The sequence below is a fragment of the Pinus tabuliformis genome, chromosome 5_1, assembly GCF_031772625.1.
Source record: "Pinus tabuliformis cultivar Carrire ecotype Pingquan chromosome 5_1, CPIR1, whole genome shotgun sequence".
In the NCBI taxonomy this organism is placed as follows: Eukaryota; Viridiplantae; Streptophyta; class Pinopsida; order Pinales; family Pinaceae; genus Pinus; species Pinus tabuliformis.
Window position 1 is genome coordinate 734,059,673 of NC_142305.1, and position 12,646 is coordinate 734,072,318.

Genomic DNA, 12,646 nt, shown 5'->3' on the forward strand with positions numbered 1-12,646 from the left:
ATTGGGAAACTGGTTCCATCATCCCTAGTCAGAGCCACTATTCCAAACAGAAAAGAAGCTGCATTAAGGTTCGGACTGAGAGGTTATCCCCCTTGTTGGAGACCCAATTTTTCGAGCCTTCAACATATTTGGCGCTAGAAGGAGGGCCTAACTGTGAATGGTAAGTAAATATACATCTTCATGCCATTCTAAGAGTAAAACTCTCTCACCATCACCCTCAACTTCTCGTTCGCATTCCAACTCTTCCATCTTTGAACCAGAAGTTGAAAAGAAAAATATAGAGCACATTACTGAAATCCCAAACAAGCTAGATCATTCTTCTTCAGATCCCACTGAGTTATAAACTTTAATTCATAAGTTACAGGGAATTTCTTTATCTCAAGAAGAATATGAGTTTTCCCAAGGTAGTGTCACTTCTCATCTGACCCCGTCTCAACGGCTGACTAGAGCACAAAGTGAAAAGCTAGGAATCCCAGCAGTTGAGTTTCCTTTACTGAGTTGTAAGAAAGCTAGGAAAATACCAGCATAATCTCAGAGTGAGGTTCTGTCATCATCTTCGTCTACCATCCCATCTATATCATCATAAGGTCATTCATCCATCCCTCAACTCCAGATTGTGGGTCATACAAGTACAGGATCAACATCTTCCTCTACCCAACCACCTTCAACTATTGCCACACCTCCTCCTACTCATACTCCAACAATGGCAGGAAATCCACCACCAAGGCCATGGGCCAATCCAGGAGCTGTAAGAATGCCTGCACCTTTATCGCAACTACCAGCTCATCCTGAAAAATGGCTCCCCAAGTTCAATCCTGACAATGGCCTATTAGCCGAAGAGCACATAAATAATTTCATGTTGTCTATTAATTTAAATGGAGTAACATAAGAGGACGTAGTTGTACGATTGTTCCCTTATACTTTACAAGGAGCAGCATGATCATGGTATTTTTTGTTACCATCAGGCTCCATTAATAACTGGGATACATTTCAAGATTAGTTTTTAACAAAATTTGGAGATGATCGATCTACAACAACCTTAATAAATGACCTCTCAAATTTAAAAGCCGAACCAAGAGAACCAATTAAGGATTTCATCTCTAGCTTCAATAAATTATTAAACAAAATACCAACAATGTCGAAGCCTAGCAACGAAGTCCAAAATGAATGGTATATTTCCGCTTTGCCTTCAAATTCAACCATCTTTGTAGATAGAGCTGCCAAGCCAATGTTAGCTGAAAACATGAAAGAGGCAATAGTTGTAGAGAAACGTATCCTAGCCATAGAAAAGAAAAATGCTGTAGTTGAAAGAAAGTCTAAAAAAGTGTCTTTTAGAGATGATCCTAAGAAAAAACAATCAGAAGGACCCATTCGACCTGGAAGGGCTACAAAAAGTTTTGAAAACCATGTCCAATGAAATGGTTGATATAAAGAAACAAGTAGCAGAAACCTCTTCCAAGAAACCTTTTAAACCCTTTAGAAGAAATCCTTCAACTGATCCTAAACCACCAAATGCTATAACAAACGCAGAATCAGAAGGGGAAAAAGAAGAAGTTTCGAATGAGGAATGTGGGACTTAATTCTTCCAGATGAAGAAGATAAAGATGCATTACCTGTTGCTACTAGAAGTAGAAATCAACTTGATCCTCCACAATCCAGTTCTAAACAAAAAAACCCAAGCCCAACTCCTAAGGATAAAATTGCAGGTAAGAAATCCTCACCAAAATCTACTTGGACAAACCTAGTTCAATCTGATTCAACAACTCCATCTAAAATCCTTATCATTTCAGATGAAATGGAATATAACATTGTTGAAGATATGAAGAAAACTAGGGCAAACATCACTTTTCACGAGCTTAGCAAATTAAAACATCAGCAGAAATTTCTCTTGAAAGAACTAAATGCATTACCTATTATGCCTCTTCCTGTTGCTGTAATTTCACAAGCTACTCATGAAATGGGAAGACCTCCGACTGGCATTGTAAAGAAAGTCGATCCAAATGGAATTACTTTGATTGGGGGAAGATCAAAGTCCCATACTCCACCATTTCTCCTTACCTTTGAAGTTTTCAATAAAAATTTGCATAACTGTTTGGTAGATTCCGGTGCCTCATCTAACATTTTGCCTAAAACAGTTTGCGCAAAGTTAAATGTCCAACCTCAGAAATCTGCAGTACGAATAGTACAGTTGGATCGGTCTCAAGTAGAGGTTATCGGTGAACTTAATCAAGTGACCATAAGGCTTTCATCAAACCCAAAGGTATGTCAGATTATTGATATACTTGTCGTAGATATCCCTGAATTTTATGGACTGATCCTTAGCAGGGATTGGTCAGAAAAACTTCACGGTTACTTTGCGACCGACTGGTCTCATATGTGGCTCCCTTACAATGGAAAACCAAATCAGATCAAGGTTGAACAAGAAAGACACCAAAAGTATATAGTGACGGAGTTAGAAGGAGAAAACGAGCCTGTAGCGTACAACAACAACATAATTGGAAACTATTCTGTTGATTCTTTCTTAGGGAATTTCAACGCTCATACTTCACCTTTTTTGGAAAATTCCATTTTATCTCAGATAGAAAATTTCTCTCAAACAAACACTTCTAGATGCATTGACTTTGTAGATAAAACTGTAAATAAAACTTTGTTTTGGAAATTATTTTTTGATGGTTCTAAGTCTAATGATGGAGCAGGAGCAGGTTGTATATTAGTTAGTCCAAAAGGAGAAAAGACCATGTTAACATGTAGACTTGAGTTCGATTGCATGAACAATACTGCTGAATATGAAGCGTTAGTTCAAGGGTTATACAAGGCAATCGGGCTTAATATCAAATACCTGCAAGTATTTGGAGATTATGAGATTGTTATTAAACATGTAAGAAATACTATACATTTTCTGTCAGGACACTTGAAGCACTATCAATCGTTAATACAAGACCTGACTTCACACTTTATAGCATTTAATATTTCATCCATTCCAAGACTCCAAAATGCTAGTATTGATCTCCTCGCTAATGTAGCTTCCAAGCTTATTCCATCAGAGGACTATAGCCCAGACAGATTTTCGATTGAATTAATATTTAGACCCTCTATTCTTGATAACATTACCAACTAGAGAGTTTTCAACAATGACCCTGATATTGTGAGTTTTCTGACATCAGAAGGCTCTTACAATAATAAGATAATTGATGAAGACCAACACGACAAGCAGCTGGAACAAGGAAACAACAATAACGCTATACCAAAATCCATAGTCAATTTAGAGGACCTATATGACTTAAAGGACAGATTCAAATGGTCCACCAATTCAAAACTTTAGAGTTCAACTCTAAGATATGAATTAGTGAATCTGGGGACTGACATAAAACCACAGAACATCAACTTAGGTCTTGGTCTAACATCCGAGGAAAAATCAACTTTCATTCGACTATTGAAACAATACAAGAGTGTCTTTGCCTAGAATTATGATGATCTTAAAACTTATGACACTTCGATTATACATCACAAAATCCCGATGATCTTTGATGAAAACTTTGTTCAGCAGAAATTGAGCAAAATCCATCCTACTTGGGAAAACCAGATTAAGTCTGAGTTGAACAAATTACTAAAAGCCAAGATTATTTTTCCTGTTAGGAATTCTAGATGGGTCTCCAACTTGGTCCAAGTCAGAAAGAAAAATGGTGATATCCGGATTTGTATTGACTTTCGAAATCTCAATAAAGCTTGCCAAAAGGATAATTTTCCACTGCCCCCTATGGAACAGATATTACAATCGATCATAGGGTTTGAAATAATGTCCTTTTTAGATGGCTTTTTGGGGTACAATCAAATCTTGGTCCACCCAGATGATCAATTGAAAACTACATTTAGAACGAAATGGGGCACTTACGCGTATCAAAAGATGCCATTTGGGCTGATCAATGCCGGTGCCACGTTTCAAAGGGCCATGGACATTGCGTTCAAAGGATTAGTGAACAAGTCAGTGGTGATTTACTTAGACGACATAACAATATATTCTAAAAAACACAGTAATCATCTCAGAGACTTAAAATAGATCTTCCAACGTTGTTAAAAATATGCAATATCACTTAATCCATTTTTTTTTTTTAGCGTTAAGTGAAGGAAAGCTTCTCGGATTCATAGTGTCTAAATTTGGAATTCATATTGACCCAGATAGAATTAAGGAAATTTCTGAGATATCTTTACCTTATAACAAAAAAGAAATGTAGTCTTTCCTTGGTCAGATCATTTTTTTAAAAATATTTGTCCCTGACTTCTCAAGAATCGTGTCACTGCTCCAAGCCATGATAAAGAAAAGCTCTCTCTTCAAATGGGGTCATGTTCTAACATGAAGCGTTTGGCTTGATAAAACAAGTGATTATAAATGCCCCATCTCTAGCGACTCCAAAATTTTATGATCCTTTCACTTTATATACATTTGCCTCTGATAAATCGTATGCTGCCACACTCACACAAGCAAATTGAGATAAAGCCAAAGCCCCAATTGCCTTATTCAGTTCAAAATTGCAAGGAGCTGAATTAAATTACTCCGATGTTGAGAAATAGACTTATGCTGTATTCAAAGCAATCAAACACTTTAGATCCTTCCTTCTTAAGACTCACACCAAAATAATAGTGCCATTTCCAGTGGTAAGAAATCTTTTGGTATAGAAATATGTGGGCGAAAAGAGGGAAAATTGGGTCACAACCTTGCAAGAATATGATGCTGAAATTAAACCAGCGAATATTATAAAAGGTCAAGGTTTTTGCAGGATGTTGGCTGGAGCATTGCACATGTCAGGAACGCAGTCTCCAGACAGCGAAGTACAAGTGTATGAGGTAGGCCTAAATGATATGAAATCAAGGTATGATGATATCATGTTCTACTTAAAAAATGGATATGCTCCTCCGCATTTGAATCACACAAACAAAAGAGCCCTAAGGCTAAAAGCTAAACAATATCAAATTGTAAATGATGTACTTTTTAGGATGAATTATGATTCTGTTCTCCTTAGATGCCTTGAGAAATATGAAGAAGGAAAAGTATTGTAGGAACTTCATGATGGACGGGCAGGCGGACACTACGCAGGAGATGCGACAGCACACAAAATCTTGCGCGCTGGTTATTACTGGCCAACTTTATTTAAAGATGCACATAACTATGTAAGAAGATGTCAAATTTGTCAAACTGCTACTCAAAGACATAGGAAACCATCGTTACCATTACAGCCGTTCAACATCAATCAGCCATTTGAACAATGGGGATTAGATATAATAGGTGAGATCGTTCCTCATTCTTCTAAACAACATAAATACATCCTTATAGCTATCAACTAGTTTACCAAATGGGTAGAAGTAGTTCCGCTCAAGACAACCAACTCTGAGAGTATCATTGAATTTATAGATCAATTCATAATCACCAAGTTCAGCTTACACTCTGCTTTAATGTTTGAAATTGCATCATATTTCTCAGGTAATGCTATGACTGAATTTGTGCTCAAAATAGGTTTTAAGCTTAAATATTCTGCTAATTATTATCCGCAAGGAAATGGGTTGGCTGAATCAACAAACAAAAACCTTATTAGAATCATTAAACGGACTATTGATCAAAATCATAGAAACTGGCATAAGTCTTTAATGTACACTCTTTGGGCAGATTGAATAACTCAGAAAACTTCTATTGGCACTTCTCCTTTTAATTTAGTTTATGGGAAAGAAGTGATCCTACCAACAAATCTAGCTCTTCCTTTTTTAGCCTTAGTTCAATTCATTGAAGAAACCCCCTCCTCATCCTTGCAATTAAGACAATTGCAGATCCTTGAGCTTGAAGAGGAACGAGAAAAGCCTAAAATTACCCACGCGCATCATCAACAATTAGTAAAAGCTTCCTTTGATTTAAACTTGGTGTCTAGAAAAGATTTTCAACTTGGAGACTTAGTATGGGATAAAGCCCATGAAGAGAAAGGAAAGCATACTAAATTCCAACGGATGTGGCTCGGACCATTCCAGATTTTCGAACTCATCGGTCCATCAACTTTCATCTTACAAGATTTAGTAGGGAAAAGAGAGTCTTTACCTATTAATGGAAAGATCCTAAAGAAATATTTCCCATAAAAGATGATCTCTTCTATTTTCTGTAGATTATAGCTTTTAGTTAAGTTTTCTTTTGATAATAAAACAGGTTGAGAATGTTCACTTTTGGTTTCCATGAAAAGAATAGTGTCTCATGTCAATTTTGTTTTTTTGCTTGTATAAGTAGAGAGTGGTTAGAAAAATTAATCTCCATTTTTGAAACATAGGGTCAAGTGCTATCATTCTGAAAATTTTACCTGTTCTTTTGTTTCAACTATACAAGTTTTGGTTAGAATCAACCTTAGGAAGAAGTTTTCCTTACATCAGTCACAAAAGGTAACAATAACAAAACAAAGATTCTCTCTGGAAAAGCTACTTTTAAACTCTACAATTGTCGTCCGGAAGAATTCTTAAGGAACCAATGACTTCCCCCCCACTTGAGGAAATTGCGAGATTCAAAGAGTAATCCAACTATGCACTCTAAACTTAAAGAATAAGAGGTCTCATCAAGAGCTGGCTTATCATGATCCTAAAGATTATAACTAACTGACATTGCCATACTGCATATCAAAACAGGGTAATGGCTTGAGAATGTTTCAATCAAAAGACAAGGGGTCTCATCACAAGCCAACTTGTTCAGTTAAGTTATAAATCAAGTGAATGACACTGTCAATTTTTGCCACCAAACAAAGACATTGTTCTTTAAGAATTAGAAGAGAAATAAGAAAAGAAACAGCAATAAGTGCATATGAGGATTTATCTTTGAAAATTGCATGCTTCTCAGGTAGGACACTAGATCATTGCTGGGTAACAGGTAACCCTGTCGAGGCTATGAACGCCTGCTGGCAGCAGAGGCTCTACCTACGACAAATGAGTACACCTAAACTGATCTAAAGAGATGTCTTTGTTTTTATCTTTACAACCAAGTAATGACTGATGTGAGTAAAATGACTAACTCTGGGAAGAAGATAATCAGAATAAAGATAGTTAGAACAAGATGTTGTTATTAATAAATAGCACTATTTACCTTATATTTCTACAATGAAGTTTCATTTTCAAAACCATTTCTATTTTGGAAGTTTTAGAAAATTCAAAAAATCCATCAGAGATAACTGGTTCTTCCAAGTGAATCGCCAATTGTTGTGACTATCAACAACCCCCTCCTTTTTATTAGTGTTAGTAATAACATTAATAAATGGGGACCCTTCCAAAAAAATCAAATCTTAGCATTTAATGTTGCCTTTTGTTTTTAGAATAAAATGAGATATCAAAGTGGAACTTGCTAAAACATGGAAATTACCTTTTCATACTCCAAGCGCATAAAACTTCACAAAATACGAGTTTCCTTATTAAAGAATGCTACATGACCATAAGGCTTAAGAAAAACTTTATAGTGGAAAATCTTGAATATTTAAGTAAACCATAAAAACCCTGCTTTAGAAAAGATTATTCTCACATCGCAAAAGGTTACAGCGAACATCCCTTATAAAAGTAACTCCTTGAAAATGTGATCCACAAGAATGCGAGATCATGAAGCTTACAACCTCATCGCATCACAAATTCCAATACCGTGGCGCTACTTTATGTAACATAACCAAATATCGCGAAATGCGATAGCGTCTCGCAAATCGCATATCGCAGCAGCTCATGTAACGATGGTTTTTAATAAGAACAGGTTTTGCGATATAACGATCTGTGATATTGCGAAACAAATTGCAAAATCACTTTTATTGCGATTCGAAGGGCTTAGAGTTCTAGGGCAATACTTTTCGGCGTTCGTTGCAAAGTTATGAACATTAAAGTTTAACATAACGGTCCATTAGTGGTCATTTATTAAAAACGATTAGGATCAGTGTAAAGGACTATTTGACGCAAGTTGATATCTTTTGATGTGATTCAGAATTAAATATCTCCAGTCACCTTATTTTCTTCCTTCCATCGATTATTCTTGTATTAACTATTGTATTTATCATATTTTTTCTCTCTGTTTGCAACTTTCAGGAAGAACACACAAAGCGTAATACACGAAGAAATGGGGAAGAAAGGAAAGGTTCCTACGTCTGAGAAGACGAAAATGGCCCCATTATTCACAAACACTACCTGTAGTCGGGACACAGGGATATCTATGTGGGAAGCTATGTATCAGCTATTGGAGGGCGAACAACCAAGAATTATGGAAGTTACAGTTACAGCATATGGACGCGGCTCTTTTGAAGCATCCCTAACTGAACTTGCATGCTCGTTTCTACACTGCATTGCTACAAGGCCGAAGATACTCCCCTACACTAACATGGTGAAATGGATTATAGATGACGCAAACATATCCGACAGAGAATTCAAGACGGCCAGCCAAGAAGTCATGGGGTCGTTTTCTCCAAACAATTTGAGGCATATGTACCACTTACCAGAACCCTAGGCCAGCTACAACAAGCAATTCATCGAGAAGTTCACCAAGGAGAATGAAGACTTGGTAGAATGCACAAAGCACTAGTCAAACAATGAGGAAAGACTAAAAAAGGATAAAAACGGTATGTACACCACTAGCTCTCTTTGTTCTCCTTACTGTTTTGCCGCTGCAATGTTATGTAGACTATTTGGGAAACCAGACATCAACAAGTTTTCATCAGAATGGTTACCTCTAGTGGATGTGGCTACCAATGCCACAATAATGGATTGGGCTCTAATCTTGTCCGAAAATTTAGCCACTACAATTTTAGGATACAGAACTAAAAGAAGCTTTGCTTCGAGGGTTTACCCTCCATTCTTTTTGAGTGCCTATGTTATGGACGCTATTTGTTTTGTTTCTGATTTTCCTATTATGGGATGGAGGTGGACGGTACAAAATCCACTTCCCATTCAGGTTTATCACAAAGTATTGTGGGAATCCAATTTCATCCCACATTTCTTCAAAATTTGTCACGGAGTTATGCTCCCGATTTATAAAATGCTCTACAACCAAGATGCCCCAAGGTTTTCCCCAGAAGCTGAAGTGGATATTCTCTCAGTGGCAAGGTGGTTTGGGGAAGAATTGTTCACGTATATCAGAGTGTTTGGCAACATTGCTTCACCCCATGTGCTACCTTTTTACGTCCCTGACAAACTGATGGCTAGGGAGATAGCCTATCAGACCTACGACGTGGGGGGGATGATAAAGGTTCTGAAAGATTCCAAGAAGGACATTTGTCCCCAATTTCCTGTAGTATGCGGAGCATTTGTATTGCATGACATAGGTCATGCTTTCAAAGAAGTTGATAATGTATTATGTTTACAACTACTAAAGTTCCCGGGGAGGCAATATGATCCCTTTGGTCCTGTAAGTAATTTTATTACAATGGTTAAAATAAAAGTATTTTCTCATGAAGAAGATCCCTTTGATGATGTTTTCTGCAAAAAAACACCTTCAGAGTGGTCCAACATACAACACGAATTGTTTTGACCAAGAAAATCTCCAAAAGTTTGACAATTACAGAAAGCAAAGGTTATCAAAGGTCCCATTGGATCAATTGCTCATCGAACCAATAAGGGAGCCTACTCCCAGTGTTAGCATAAGTGAAGGTCCAAAAGAGAAGTCCAAGACAAGTTCTGAAAAGGAATCAGCATAAAAGTCCGATGATCAATCCAAGAGTGAACACAACGGAAGCAAGGAGTCAATAAAAGACACTGCTCAATCTACAACAAAGCCTGATCAGGAGGCTTTGTCCCCAAAACAAGTTGAAGTTCCCACTCCTCTTACAAAGCCAACAAAGCCACTTGTAATTTATCTAGAAGGGGAATGGGAGAATTTTAATAAGATTCTGAGTACAGAGGTACAAAGTGCAGAGCCATCAACAAATCCAAAAGAAACAACCACAGAAATGGTAATAGAAAGGGCTGTCAATACTTAGGAAACAGAGCACATTCCTGTTGCCCCCTCATCTGAGATTGTACTAAGGATAGAGGAAATTCCTCCTCTAGAAGTGTTTTATAGCCCTCAACATAAAGCTATCATCAGAAGGCAAAGAAAGAAAAGAAACTTGGATACTGTGCTCGCTCCCAAGGATGAACCTCTGGATGTCCTTTGGAAAGACCCCACTACAGACCCATTGAAAAATATAACTAGGCTCTCACAGATCGTAGGTGCGTATGCTTTGACAACTACTGATAAGGCAATGGAGGTTCAATTGTTACTTAAAGAAAGGGAAGATATGATTTTGTTTTTGCAACAAAAATTACAGCAAGTCAACATCAATCAACAAGTGGAAACAAAGTTGGCAAAACTCCAGCAAGACTTCCAGCAAATGCAATTGGCACATCAAAGCATTTTGGTTAGTAAAGAAGAGCAGTTATAGGATATGATAGAACTGCATAAAGACGATCCAAAAATTGGGGAGTTCATCACAGAAGCACTTGCTCTCAATTCCTAGCTTTTGTAAAGAAAAGAGCTACTATGCCAGAAGATTTAGCAATGGAATTCCCATTGCGAAACAAGCGATAATATTACAAATCAAGTCATAGAATTAAGACTTGAATATGATTCAATTTTTAAGAAGGTATCGGACTTCTTGAACTGGTAGAGATCTGAAGAAGGGAAAAGAGCATACATGCCCAGAATTGATGAATCACACAAAGAGATTTTATTTGCGAAATGGGATTCGCGGTTAAAAGAAGCGGAACATGCAATGGAAGAGGTAGCGACAACAACGAACAGTGTCGTTGAATGCATAAATGAAAATATACACAAGGACAATTTGGTAGCAGAGACCACTCCGAGCTTCCTTCCAAAGGCACAACAACTTCAAACAGAGTGGAAACAATCAACAAAGGAAAGGGCAGAGGTGATTAAATAGGTAAAAAAGCTAAACTGGGAAACATACTGGCAGTACCTGGTAAAACCACATAGCCAATGGATGACCCTGAAATGCCTCATAACTTCTGCCGAGAAGATAGTGCTAGCTCTTGCCAACGCCGTATTTGCAGGATAGTTAAAAGCTGAAGTCGGCCAACCGACGCTCTTGAAACCAATGCTAGATATTTTCAATCTAAAGGATCAGATGCAGGATTTATCATAGATACGGTTTAGTTTAGTTTTAGTTTATTTTTTCTTAAAATGAGGTAGGTCATTTAAACCTCCTCATATATTTTTGTAATATTTATTTTTAGATTTCATAGAGTAGTATTTAAGCCCCTCTCATGCATTTAGAGAGGGGTGCAGAGTTTTATAAAAAACAATTCTTCAGAACGTGCATTTTGCCCCTCACTGAGGAGGTTTTGATAAAATGAATGGAACGAGATTTATTTTCTATATGAGTTTAATATCTGCTACTGAATTTCACTTTTGTACTCTTAGTGGATGTTAAGTGATTTGAAGATAGATCGATATTGCTACAACTCATGAGTAGAACATATTACAAATGGTATTTTTATCTCCTAATACTTTTTACTTATGTGTCAAGCGATAAATCATTTTCAGTTATTTATATATGAAAGTTTGAAATGTTTAGTTATCATTATTGCACTTCTATATGGTGATGACTTACTCTTTATGTTGAATATGTAAATGAATCTTATGCGATATATTTCTCATAATTGTTTCGGCTAACTTTTTATACGAAACAATCATTTTTAAAAGGATTCTATTCTCATTGTGATTGAATGATTTTCATTATCAATTGCTTTTAGAAATTATTTTAGATCGCATAAGTAAACGTTACTCCCGGGATAGTTTTAGAGTTAGATGTTTTCTTTGATTACGATAGATTGCATATGATAGTTAGAAGATAGATTAGATTTAGAACAAGTATTCACCCAATAAAACTCCAAAAAGAAAAACATCATCCCGTTAGCACACACATCATAAAAAGATTGGGAAACTGGTCCCATCATCCCTAGTCGCAGCCACTATTCCAAACGGAAAAGGAGCTGCATTAAAGTCCGGACCGAGTGGTTATCCCCCTTGTTGGAGACCCGATTTTTCGAGCCTTCAACAGGACCACAAACTTGACATGCAAATTTACCCTTTTTTTGAAATCTGGCAAGAGATGGAGTAATGTCAATTAATTTAAACAAAGGGATTATTTAAAAAACATACATGATAGGATCTAACTGAAATAATGATATAATATTAAAGTGTAATGGAACATTACATACCACAAAAATGTGTTAGTCATGGGGCATCATGAATTGTCCATACAAGTAGTACATGGAATTAAAATTTCTTCTCCCCTATTGGTTTACAGATGTCATACATAGTGATGCCGATCCATAACTTCCTTAACTCATCGATAAGAGGCTCGATATATACATTCACATCTTTAACTTGGTGCTTACCTAATTGTTTGAAATTACACATAATTACTACCATGATATGTACATATATGTACATAAATAAATATAACATATTATGCAACAAACAAGACAAATGAAAATGTTACAAATATTCGAAAATTTAATGTAAACAAATACCTAGAACAATCATTGTCAACATAATGTTCTCCCTCTAGTGTCATCCAAGGAGGAAGGTTATTATTGATAACCAAAATTGGCCACACTGAGTAAATAGACTTGAGCTCTCCAAATGGATTAACAACATAAA